Genomic DNA, 14001 nt, shown 5'->3' on the forward strand with positions numbered 1-14001 from the left:
AGAGACTATAAAAAGTTAACTTTTCTTAGATTATACTTCTATTTACTGTTCCACCACAATTAGTAGCACTTTGAACTTCCTTATCATCTTCAACTTTTCCAAATATTTCCTCATGTTTTTTGTGGCCTACCAGATATAGGTTAGTGGTTTGTTTACTTCTTTAACTGCTCATAATTTTGATTTTCATATTTAAAAATACATTGCACAAAGCTGAAGTAATGATTTTTTTTTTTTTACTGTCCATGTTTTCTCCTAAGAGTTTTGTTGTCGTTGTTGTTCTTTAATATATATATATATATATATATATATATTATTGAAGCATAATTGCTTTACAGAATTTTATTGTTTTCTGTCAAACCTCAGCATGAATCAACCATAGATATATATATATATCCTCTCCCTTTTGAACCCCCCTCCCATCTCCATCCCCATCCCATCCCTCTAGGTTGATACAGAGCCCCTGTTTGAGTTTCCTGAGCCATACAACAAATTCCATTGGCTATCTGTTCTACCTATGGTAATGTAAGTTCCCATGTTACTCTTTCCATACATCTTACCCTCTCCTCCCCTCTCCCCATGTCCACAAGTCTATTCTCCATGTCTGTTTCTCCAAGCAGTGATTTCTTTTCTTCTGATGTTTCCTCTCACTGGAAGGAGAGCTATTAGCAAAACAATTCTGTCTTCCCTCCATCTTCAGGCCCCCTTTCTCTAGGATGGGGGAGTTGAAGGACAAAGAGATGGCATGGAAGGACAGGCTGATTGCTGAGTTTGAGGGTATAAACTGGGCATGTGTCATTCAGCCCATTCCTTTCCCCTTTTTTCTGGAACCCAGACATTGTCCCCCAGGGCAACCCTGTCTGTACCATTATTACTACAATTCTGCCAGTGCTGCTATAATTAAGAGAGTAAATTTGGTTAATTCTGGTGCTCCAGATTAGGAAATCCATTTGTCCTTGGAAATAAATCTCATTCTCCAATATCATTTTAATGATTGGTGAAGTTTTGGCCCCCAGGTGCTTTACTTGATTTTCTTATTTCCCAGTTGGTTTAGAACTTGAGTGGAGACAAGTGAAGACAGAAATGCTGTTTGCTGAGACTCCCCAGAGACCCATTAATGGCAAACAACAGTGTTAATTTTCTGGAATGCATCCAAAATGATATCATTTCAGCTTACAATTTTATACTGAGGGAATAGCACTAATGATAATAATACTGGGAAAATTCAAATATAGATGAGAAAATTCTGATTGATAATGTCAATGCAAATGAAATAGAATTTTATGAAAAACTTATCTGAAAAGTGAGGAATTAGGAAAAATTGCTTCAAATTGACTGCTCAATGTCATTTTTAATCTATCACTATTTAATTAGGAGAAAATGGAAGATAAAGCTATCTTAAGGTTGGTTCTACTGTAACTTAAGAGCAGTATGTTTAAAGATAAAATTTATTATTAAAATCTGTTTTTTAAATACTGAACTATTTGCCTTATATTTGAAACATAATTAGGAAAATTTAAAAGAAAAAACATAAGGACAACAGCATTTTAGTTGTATACCTCTGATATATTAATATATTTTTTCTTTTCTACATAAGTAACTTCTAGCTATGTAATGTAATATGATTAAAATGTTAACTCATTATAACGCTAAAAATAGAAAGTATACCTTTATGGATTTTACTTGAAAATAATGTATATATCAAGCTACTTTTAGACAAAGATGCCCTATTTAATTTTAAACTCTCAAAATACAATATGTTGCTTTTAATCATTTTTATAGTACCCAGTGTAATTAATATATATACATATATATAGGTTAATACACATAGTGACAATAATGCTATTTTTAGATCACAAAACATTGAAACATATGACAGAGTTTTCTTTTAAATATGATCAAAAAACTGTTTCTTTGAACTTCTTGTCCCCATGGCTTATATACATGGCAAGATTTCTGGACAGTGGCAAGTCTAAGGCAAGAATCTTGCTAAAAAGGAAGGAAATCCCCAAATCAGGAGTTTAGAAGTGTATCAGTTGAAATATATTTAGCAGAGGTTATAAAATGCTTCACTGAGTTTGCATTAGAATTACAAAGAAAGACAACTTTGTGGATGAATAGATGTATTTAGAGAAAGTAAGATTTACAGTAAAGTTGTATCATTGTTAGTCAGTAATTTGCACAATGTGTACTTCATCCCTTCTCTTGCACTTCTTGGCAAAAAAGAACGTTTTTAAACAACATTTTCTACTGTCAGTGTTCCCTTTATTAGGTAGTTAGAACAGGAAAAAGGAATCCAAAACGGCGGTGGCTAAAAGACAGGAAAAAGCCTGCGAAAATGGAACAAAAGAAAATCTGAGGACCGGAAGGAGAACCTTAGGTGAAACAAACAGCCCTCTTGGCTAGACTAATTTACATAGGAGAGACTCAAGAAGGGGAGGAGACAAATGTATAAAAGGAAGAAGCCAAGACGGACTGAGGCCTCTCCTTTGGGGTCGGTCCACTCTCATGCCTCAAAGGTATGCTTTCCTTTTGCTTGCGGAATAAAACTCTAGCTGTAACTGAACTATAACACTGATCCGCCGTTTCAAATCTTTGCTGTGGCAAGACAGAACCGAGGAAATGGCACACTCCCCTGAAGTATCTGGTGCCATGACTTGGATGTAACTGGCTGAAGCAACCTCGGCTCGGCCCCCACAAGGCAGAGGCCGAGCACAGTAGAAGCCCAAGTCAGTGAAAGCCCACGCTGTGGAAGCTAACGTAAAGGAAACCCAGCACAGTGGAAGTGACAAGAAGTCCAGTGTGCTGAAAACCGAGACAGTAATAAAAACTTGGCAGAAAGCTCACGCGGCTCAGTCTCAGATTCCAGAAGACCTCCGGTTAAGGTAGGAGGTCCTCACCCCTATGGCTGGAAGGACACATGGCTAACAAAATCTTAATTCCTTTACAATCTCTCATTTCTTGTTTCCTTGAACCCCTTGTTAACAGGCAAGCAGCAGTCAGTGGGTGCAACTGAGGGACTCTGACAGAGGCCACTCTCCAGTGTGTTCCGAAGGCTCCACTATCCTCTGTGCCTATTAGCTGTTGCCCAAGCAGGTGAGGGTTCTCCGGTCCTTAACTTCCTTTGTGCCAAGGATCAGGCCAATGAAAATTTGGGCACAGGTCAGGCATTTAGCAGTCTTTCCAGAAAGTTATGAAAGGGGTTCCTTGGCATATCTTTCCCACTGATTTTTCCTTACGTCCTTCAGCTCCTCTCTCCATTTATGCCACTGTTTACAAAGTATTGGGCAGGTCATCATCTTTCCATTTTTGAAAGTTGTGTTTGAAACCATTTACCTAAGATTGAGATTCGAATCCATATGGCAGGAGCTCTGTGCTGTGCTCAGTCATTCAGTCACGTCCTGGGGACTTGAGCCTGGCCAAAACCCATGGTGTCGGATTTCAGGACCTAATGAAGCTCAGGTTCTTGATGTTTCATTGAAGAAAGAATTCATTGAGAGACACAGAAATGAGTAGGAGGTAGATTTATTTGGATTCAGAGAGAAGCACACTCCACAGAGTATGGGCCATCACAGAGAGCGAGTACGGCAACCTTGGAATGTGGTGTGGTTAGTTTTTATGGGCTGAGTGATTTCGTATGCTAATGAGTGTGAGGATTATTCCAGCAATTGGGGAACCACCCACTCCTTGGTCTTTTGATAGTAGCTTGGAACTGTCATGGCGCCTCTGGGTGTATCATTTAGCTCTCAGATTGAGGATCAAAGTTTAGTTGAATTTGACTTGTCTGTCATCTTGGACCCATTTGGTTTTTGGCTTACATAATGCCCTTGGGCTGTGTCATTCTTTCAAAAGTTGTGTCCTGCCTCCTTCCAACCTGTTTCATGCTCTTTTTGTGAACCCTGTCTTGGCCCAAAGTGTTGCGTTTACATTCTTCTGTTGGGACAACCAGGAGATAGCTGGCCCTTGGGAGGGAAATACTGTATAATATCCACTCCCTCTAGAGATTCAGACCTTCACCTTCATGCTTCCTACATGTGTGTCAACAGCACCTCTCAATGAACCTGCTAGGGCAGGTGACAGGCACACAATGGCTGCTAGAGGTCCATCTGTTGGTGGCATCCCTTCGAGGGCAATTGGGCTTCCAGGGACAATGTTTGCCACTTTGGGAGTTAGCCCTGCAAGCCTTTTGGGCCCAAACCCTTACCACCCTTCTTCTAAAGCTACAAACATACCCCTGGATCAAATCTCCACTCCACTTTTATTGAACATCTGGTCTGTTGCATCTTATCATTTTGTCCTTAAACCACTTACTAACTCCTACAACAACAACTCTGCCCTCTCTGTAGGCAACATCACTCCACCCAGCTTATTATTAAAATACTTTTAATGCTTTTAACAGGACCAGATAACCCACTCTTTTGTTATGGAGCTGCTGTTATGGAGGACTAGGGGAGGAAATCGGTAACTTACATACCTTGGAGCAATAAGAGGATAAGGCTTATGGCTATTTCCCCAGGTTTCCAGTCTCAGGGCACAGGCTTGGATTACTTTACATCATGGTATCTATTCCCATCAGCAAAGAGTCAAGATTACAACCCCTTAATCCTACCCAGCATTTGAGACCTTGAAGACGCCCAATTCCAGCCTGGGGATCCCAGGAGGTCAACCTGCCTCAACCTGCCTAGGGATCTGGTCCTCAGAAAGTTGTCATGGCTCAACTTGCTCAGGGATCCACCAGTCCAGGGCTCCCAGGAGGCTGACCTACCTCGACCTGCCCAGGGATTCAATCTCCAGGAGATTGTCATGCCTCAACCTGTCTGGAGATCTGCACCCTGACCCAGGGATGCCAGGCTCTCAGTTTGCAACGGTACTGGGTAGGATAAGCTTCAGAAAGACCCACCTCTAAGGAAGTCTGTCCATGGAAATAAAAGGAAGCCTATTAGTTGTTGGACTGTGCCCGGTCTCAGCAATAACTCAAGAGTCCAGTGAGAACCCCATTGCCTTTCTGCAAAGTCAAAAAGAGGCCCTCCAATAAAGTTTACCAATCTGGACTTAGACTCTTACGAGGGACAGGTGATTCTAAAGGACAAATTCCTGTCCCATTGTGCATCAGACATCAGGATAAAGTTACAACAGCTACAGCAGTAGGACCCTGCTACTCTTTAGATGAGATGCTCCAGACAGCCACCAATACCTTTTCCAACAGAATAGGAGAGGGAGGCTAAGGCCCAGGAAAGGGAGAGAAGGAAAGAAGACATGCCCAGATGCTGGCCGCCCTCCAGGTAAGCCCTATGGCAAACCCCAAGTCCCTGAAGGACAAGGCACGAGGCAAATGCCTAATCTGTAGACAGGTGGGACAAAGTGCCAAAGAGTGTCCAAACTGTGGCGAGTCTCCTCAAGTGGCTTGCTGCAAGTGCCATCAATTGGGACATTGAGCGGCACACTGCCCTGGGGACCCAAGAGCCTCAAGGTCAAGCGCCAAGACTTCCCTCACAATGGTTCAACAGGACTGAAGCGGCCCACTCCAGCCAGCCCACCTGTCACAGATAACCATCACAGGGCTAGAGCCAAGGGTGCAACTGGATGTGGGAGGTAGGTCCGAGAATTTCTTGGTTGATACAGGGGCTACCTTCTCTGTCCCAATCTCCTACTCTGGAGCCTTCTCCTCCCAAACCTATACCATTTTGGGTGCTACAGGAAAAACAATTACAAAAAGGTTCTCCTGAGCACTTATTTGTTGCTGGGAGGGGCAAATATTTTCCCACCAGGTTCTGGTGGTCCCTGAGCATCTTATTCCCTTATTAGGAAGAGATCTTTCCCTGCCTTCAAAATCTTACAGCTATTGCAGTCTTGATAGGTGTTTTAAAACTCTCTTTGGGGGGCAAAATAACTATTTTTACAAGCCACCAAGTGAAACAACTCCTGAATGGGAAAGACCATTTATGGATGTCTGATCACTGGATCGTCAGATATCAAGTCGTGCTGAAGGAAAATCCAGGCCTGACTATATCCCCTTGTGAGGTTCTTAAGCCAGCTACGTCCTGACTACCCCCAAGGGCTCTCACCCGTTTCACTCTTGCCTAGAAACCTTGCAATACTGGAGAAAACCCCGAGAGGGATTGTCAGAAGATCCTCTGACCAATCCTGAGGAAATCTGGTACAGTGACGTAAGCAGCTTTGTCTTGGTCCCGGATATGCAGTAGTCTCCAATTTTGAGACCATAGAGGCTAAACCTTTGCCACCAGGTACTTCAGCTCAATTGGCTTTAGAGCTGGGAAAAGGAAAAAGAGTAGGCATTTATACTGACTCCAAGTATGTCTTTCTGGTGCTACAAGCACATGCTGCTATTTGGAAAGAAAGAGGCCGCTTGACCACCCGAGGGTCACCAATCAAGTATGGTGATCAAATTCTTAGGCTCTTGGAGGCAGTCATCTGCCCACTGAGGTTTCAGTCTCCCACTGTAAAGGACACTAAAAAGGGAGCACGGAAGTGGCACAAGGGAACCAAGCAGCTGATCAGGCAGCTAAGAGAGCAGCATCACAGAACAATGACCCAATAGGGGCTGCCATCTTAGTTCCTCAGACTAATTTGTCAGAAACTCCTTCATATACTGAAGGTGAGACTCTTAAAGCTAAGAATGAGGGCTTTCGAGAAGATCATATGGGATGGTTCCAAAAGGAGGGACTCCTTTTTTCTGCCTGGGAACCTTCAATGACAGTTGGTTAACTCCTTACATGCAACTTCCCTGGTGGTTGGCAAAACATCTGCCTACAATGCAGGAGACCTGGTTTCAATCCCTGGGTCGGGAAGATCTCCTGGAGAAGGAAATGGCAACCCACTTCAGTATTCTTGCCTGGAAAATCCCATGGATGGGGGAGCCTGGTGGACTACAGTCCATGGGGTCACAAAGAGTCAGACATGACTGAGCGACTTCACTTTCACTTTACTTTACATGCACCACTCATTTAGGGGAGAGGGCCCTCCAAATATTACTAGAAAGGTCCTTCAGAGGAACAGGCCTCCAAACGACTATAAGGCAAGTGGTCTCCTCTTGTCCCACTTGCCAATTAAACAACCCCCAAGGTGCTTGAAGACCCCAGCTGTCCCAGCCCATCCAATGGTGTGGGATCTGCCCAGGAGAGGATTGGCAGATGGACTTCACCCAGATGCCAGTTTCTCAAGGGTACAAATATCTACTGGTCATGACAGATACATTTACAGGATGGACTGAGGGTTTTCCCACCTGGACTGAGAAGGCAGAGGATAAAGGCAGTAAAAAACAAAACAAAACAAAAAAACTGCTCCATAAAATCATTCCAAGATTTGGCCTGCCCAGGTCATTACAAAGTGACAATGGACATCATTTACTTTTAAGGTCACCCAAGGGGTCTCTAAAGCATTGGGCATTACTTATTACCTCCATTGTGCCTGGAGGCCTCGATCGTCAGGAAAAGTAGGAAAGTGAAAGTTGTTCAATTGTGTCCAACTCTTTGTGACACCATGGGCTATCTAGTCCATGGAATTCTCCAGGCCAGAATACTGGAGTTGGTGGCCTTTCCCTTCTCCAGGGAATCTGCCCCAGCTGAGCCACAAGGGAAGCACAAGAATACTGGAGTGAATAGCCTATCCCTTCTCCAGGGGATCTTCCTGACCCAGGAATTGAGCCAGGCTCTCCTGCATTGCAGGTGGATTCTTTACCAACTGAGCTACGAGGGAAGCCCAGTTCTTAAAATCAGCAATAAAAAGCTAACCCAGGAGACCTCCCTTGGATGGAAGGAGGCTTTACCAATAGCTCTCTTCTGCACCTGTATTGCCCCTAAGGAATAGGTTGGTCTTAGTCCTTATGAGATGCTATATGGGAGAACTTTTTTTTGTCATTGACTTCTTCCTGGATCCAGAGGCTCAGACCCTCCAGTCTTATACCATGGCCAGTGGGTAATTGCAACAAGAAATAAGCTTCTGGGGTATCAACCAGGACCCAAAAGAATGGGACTCAAGTCCTAGTTAAAGTCTGGAAAGATGGTTCCCCAAAAGCTCAACTCCAGCCCACATGGAAGGGCTCCTACCCTGTAATACTTTTTACCACCACAGCAGTCAAGGTACCAGGGCATGACTCCTGGATTCACTACTCATGAGTCAAGCCATGGAAGAAAAAAGAAGAGGACACTCAATACACCTATGAGCCCCTGGGAGATCTCAGATATGTATTCAGGACTACAAATGAGTGGCATTCTAATGAACACCCCCAAAATTAAATTTCTGGGGATAAGATTTCTCAGGATAGATATAAAGAGCCAACACAGCTTGGTGGAGGTTTTACTCCAAAATAGACAGGAGATAGATCTCCTGATCCCTGAATAAGGAGGGACTTGAGCCATCTTGAACGAGACATGTTGCTTCTGGGTAAATACCTCCAACTAAGTTGAAGAAAGTCTCACAGTCCTCAAGAAAAACATTCAAATCCTACAGGATCTCGAAGAATGAGGTGGAGAGTCCTCAGGGTGGCTACAGTCTCTCTTTGGGGGATCCTTCTCCAGGTGGAAGAGGATTTGGAGTTGGCTAATGCCCCTACTAACTTCTGTTATCACCATATTGATATTGCTTATGATTGCTCCATGTATTATCAATTGTTTAACCCATTTTTTCTCTGCCCAGGTCAACAAGCTACAAAATGCAGTGCTAGGTCAACGAGGATATATAAAACTACACCTGACCACAAAAAGTATCATTCACCCTTAGATAGTCACTGCTATAAGGACTCTGAGGCAAGAGGGGGAGGCCCAATGCCCCTTGCCATCCCAGCTCATCAGGAAGTAACCAGAGAGACCTCAACGCCCCTGTTCCCAAAGAATTGGGCCTCTGATCTCTAAAGGGGGTAGGTAGTTAGAATAGGAAAAAGGGGTCCCAAATGGTGGTGGCTAAAAGCCAGAGGAAAAAGCCTGTGAAAATGGAACAAAAGAAAATCTGAGGACGGGAGTGAAAACCTCAAGTGAAACAAACAGCCTTCCTGGCTAGCCCAGTTTGCATAGGGCAGGCTCAAGAAGGGGAGGAGACAAATGTATAAAAGCAGGAAGCCAAGATGGATTGAGTCCTCTCCTTTGGGCTCAGCCTGCCCTCATGCCTCAAGGGTGTACTTTCCTTTGCCTGTGGAATAAATCTCTGAGCTGTAATCAAGCTGTAACACTGGTCTGCCATTTCAAATCTTTGCTGTGGTGAGACTAAACTGAGGAAATTGCACAATCCCTGACACCTTGAAGCTTAAAAAAGACAATTAAAAAATCTTGTTTTATAGGCAGCAGATAATTGATATTATAATTTGTAGTGAATACTGTATTATAATATGTTTAAGATCCATTGTGAAACTTATAATGAAAGGCATTAAAGAGAGGTAAGACTTTTCAATGTACAATATAAATATTGAGGGAAATGCTATTATGACCTGTTATAAAGTATAAAGTAACCTCCTAGTTTCATTAATAGAGATGAAAGGATCATTCTATAACCCAGAGTGGCATTTCTTAAGATTTGAAAAGGCTGGTAAGGAATTTGAGTACCACAAGGTTTTGACTTTTTCGTTATTTTGGTTTCCAAGTTGATTTCAATGCATACTTTCCCCTCCATGACACCATCTCGTATTCATCACAGCAAAGCCTAATTAACCTTTATCCTCATCAGGGTGACACATCCCTCTTTTTATATCTTTTTCATCACACAAATAATCCTATAATCTGAAATTTTAATTACCTATGACTTTATTTGTCTCAATTGCTAGATCTATGAAAGATAGTGACAATGTCATATTAATTTTTACAGGCTCTGTATTGTTTAACAACTGTTCTCAGTCCAAAGTCAGTGAGGTGATTATACTGGTTATATAAGGAGTCATGTTAAAAAGATGGCAGAATAGGAAGTCTCAGACCTCATTTCTCCATAGCAACACTAGTTCAGTAATGAAATAAAGAGTATGGCTTCTCTTTGAGAGGTTCATATTCCAGTTAAGAAGTTGTAATACCCCAGATGAGCACAAAACTGAAAGTAGCTGCATTGAAATGGGAAAGGAGGAATTTCACTTTTTTCACAGCACCACCACTTCCCTGAAGTCAGAACAGCTCAATGCATAGAGCAGTCAGCTTTGCCTGCTCCTTTGCCAACTTCTCGGTGGGAAAGAACCAAGAGTTGAATGAATGTCCAACATCTCCAGTCTCTTAGTATATGGCCTGAGGTACCAGTTTCTATCTTGCCTTACATAATGCTAAGGAAACATCCATAGGTGGGAAGCCTGGGGTAACTAGGAACAAAGGAGGAGGTTGGACAGTTTTGCTGGCATGGCCCTATAAGATTGGGAAAAAGCATAGAACTGAAGTTTCTCCCCCAGTAGGAAATAAGGAGAAGACCATGGCTACAACCTCCTGAGCCTTTCAGTGCTGTCCTGGGGAGTCAGTGTCTTTCTATCTGCATATGGAGAGCTGAAGGAAACAGCATCCTTTGGGTACCTGGGAAATCTGTAACAGAGAAAAGGGAGTGCTATTATAGAAAAAAAAAATCAACAAATCACAACAAAATATGCTACTATAGAAAAAAATCAACAAATCACAAACCAAAAAAATCACCAGAAAGATTCACTATTGATTACAGAATTGTTTATAATTGTCAGAATATTTCAATAAGTTGTGATATATCTACAGAATGAAATATTATGCTTTGTAAAAAGAATGATTTATGTCTTATGAACTGGTTTAGATTAATTCTCAAAATACACTGATTAAGTGAAATATTAAAGTAGAAATGTTACCTACAATATACTATAGTGTTGGTCTCTTAGTTGTGTCTGACTCTTTGTAACCCCATGAACTGTAGCCTGCCAGGCTCCTCTCTCCATGCAATTCTTCAGGCAAGAATACTGGAGTGGGTTGTCATTCTCGTCTCCAGGGGATCTTCCTGACCCAGGGATCAAACACGGGTCTCCTGCATTGCAGGCAAATTCTTTACCATCTGAGCCACCATGGAAGCCCCACAATAGCTATACTGTATGTATGTAATAAAGAAGTGAGTTTAAGGAAATACACATGAATTGGTTCATTTTTGCAAAGGAAATAGTTGCAGATTCTGGTGGAAAAGGAATAGAAACAGCAGAAAATGAAACCAGGTGAATAGGGATGAGGATGGAGTAATGCTACTCAGAGTATATCACTTTATATTGACTCTTAAAATGGAAGTAATGCTTATTTGTCCTCACTCCCTAAATAAATAATTAAAAAATCAACCTGTCACTTAATGCCATAACAAACCACATGTGGAATCTTTGTTCCTGACCAGAGATCAAACCTGAGCCTTTGGAGTAGGAGCACTGACTCCAAGACCACAGACTACCAGAGAACTAACCCTAGGGAGTATCAAATAGTGAGAACTCCCACAAAGGAAACCACTTGAATACAAGACCTGGCATCACCCAACCACCAGTAGCACCCTGTGCAGGATGCCTCATCCAAACAACAAACAAAGCAAAAATACAAAACCAATCAGCAGCAGACATGATTACCACTTCACTCAGCCTTGCCCATCAGAAGAAAACCAAAAACAAAAAAACAAATACTCAGCATAAATCTCACCCTGTATGAAGCTTACACAAATCACTAGACCAAACTTAGCGGGGCAGAAACCAAAAGGAATAAAGAATTCAGCCTTGAAGCCTGGGAAAAGGAGGCCTCAAACACAATAAATTAAAAAAAAAAATAATGAAAAGGCAGAGAAATACTCCACAAATGAAAGAACAAACTAGAAACACATAAGTCCAAATAAATGAAGAGGAAATAGGCAAACTACCTAAAAAAGAGTTCAAAATAATGATAGTAAAGATGATCAAAAGCCTTGAAAACAAAATGGAGAAAATGCAAGAATCAATTAGCAAAGAACTAGAAGAATTAAAGAATAAACATACAGAGACAAACAATACAACTATTGAAATTAAAAATAATCTAGAAGGAATCAATAGCAGAATATCTGAAGCAGACAAACGAGTCAGTGAGCTGGAAGATAAAATGGTGGAAATAACTTTTGAAGAGCAGAATAAAGTAAAGAGAATGAAAAGAACTGAGGATAGTCTCAGAGACCTCTGGTAAAATATCAAATGATACCAACATTCGAATTATAGGGGTCCCAGAAGAAGAAGAGAAAAAGAAAGGGTATGAGAAAATTTTTGAAGAGATTATAGTTGAAAATTTCCCCAACATGGAAATGCAAATAGTCAATCAATTCCAAGTGCAAGGAGTCCCTTACAAGACAAACCCAAGGAGAAACATACCAAGACACATACTAATCAAACTAACAAAGATTAAACACAAATAAAGAATATAAAAAGCAGAAAGGGAAAAGCAACAAATAACATACAAGGGAAACACGATATGTTTAACAGCTGATCCTTCAGCAGAAATTCTGCCAGCCAGAAGGGAATGGCAGGATATATTTCAAGTACTGAAAGGGGAAAATCTACAACCAAGATTACTGTACCCAGCAAGGATCTCATTCAAAATTGATGGAGAAATAAAGTTTTTCAGACAAGCAACATTAAGAGAATTCAGTACCACAAAACCAACGATAAATGTTAAAGGGACTTATATAGTCAAAAAATACAAAATAAGAAAAAGATCTACAAAATCAAACCCCAAACAATTAAGAGAATGGCAATAGGATCACACATATCAATAATTACTTTAAATGTAAACAGATTAAATGCCCCAACCAAAAGACACAGATTAGCTGAATAGATACAAAAGCCAGACCCATATATATATATGCTGTCTGCAAGAAATACCCTTCGACCTAAGGCCACATATAGACTGAAAGTGAGAGGATAGAAAAATATATTCCATACAAATGAAAAGTGAAAGAAAGGTGGAGTAGCAATCCTCATATCAGACAACTTAGACCTTAAAATAAAGAATATTACAAGAGATAAGGAAGGACATTACATAATGATCAAGGGATCAAACCAAGAGGAAGAACAAAAATTGTAAATATCTATGCACCCAACATAGGAGCAACTCAATACATAAGATGAATACTAATAGACATAAAAGGAGAAATTGACAGTAGCACAATAACAGTAGGAGACATTAACACCCCTCTCACACTACATCAATGGACAGATCATCAAAACAGAAAATTAATAAGGAAACACAAGGCTTAAATGATACATTGATGAGATGGATCTCACTGATATCTTCAGGACATTCTATCCAAATCCAGAAGAATACACCTTCTCAGTTGCACATGGAATATTCTCCAGGATAGACGACATCTTGGGTCACAAATCAAACCTCAGTAAATTTAAGAAAATTGAAGTTGTATCAAACACCTTTTCTGACCACAGCACTATGAGACTAAATATCGATTACAAGAAAAAAAAAACTGTAAAAAACACAAACACATGGAGATTAAATAATACATTTCTAAATAACCAACAGGTTACTGAAGAAATCAAAAGGGAAATCAAACAATTTCTAGAAACAAATGAAAATGAAAACACAACTCAAAACCTATGGGATACAACAAAAGTAGTTCTAAGAGGGAAGTTTATAGCAATACAGCCCTTCCTCAAGAAACAAGAAAAACATTGAATAGACAACCTAACGTTACATCTAAAACAACTGGAAAAAGAACAAAAAAACCCCCCAAAATTAGCAGAAGGAAAGAAATCATGAAAGTCAGAGCAGAAATAATGGAAAAAGAAATGAAAGTAACAATAGTAAAGATTAATAAAACTAAAAGCAGGTTTTTTCAGAAGATAAACAAAATTGACAAACACTTAGCCAGACTCATCAAGAAAAAAAGAGAGAAGAAGCAAATCAACAAAATTAGAAATGAAAAAGGAGAAGTTATAGCAGACAATGCAGAAATACAAAGGATTATAAGAGATTATTATGAACAACCATATGGTAATAAAATGGATAACCTAGAAAAAATGGACAGATTGTTAGAAAAGTTCAATCTCCCAAGATTGATCCA

Source organism: Giraffa tippelskirchi, chromosome 9 (assembly GCF_054371585.1).
Source record: "Giraffa tippelskirchi isolate mGirTip1 chromosome 9, T2T-mGirTip1v1.2.pri, whole genome shotgun sequence".
In the NCBI taxonomy this organism is placed as follows: domain Eukaryota; kingdom Metazoa; phylum Chordata; class Mammalia; order Artiodactyla; family Giraffidae; genus Giraffa; species Giraffa tippelskirchi.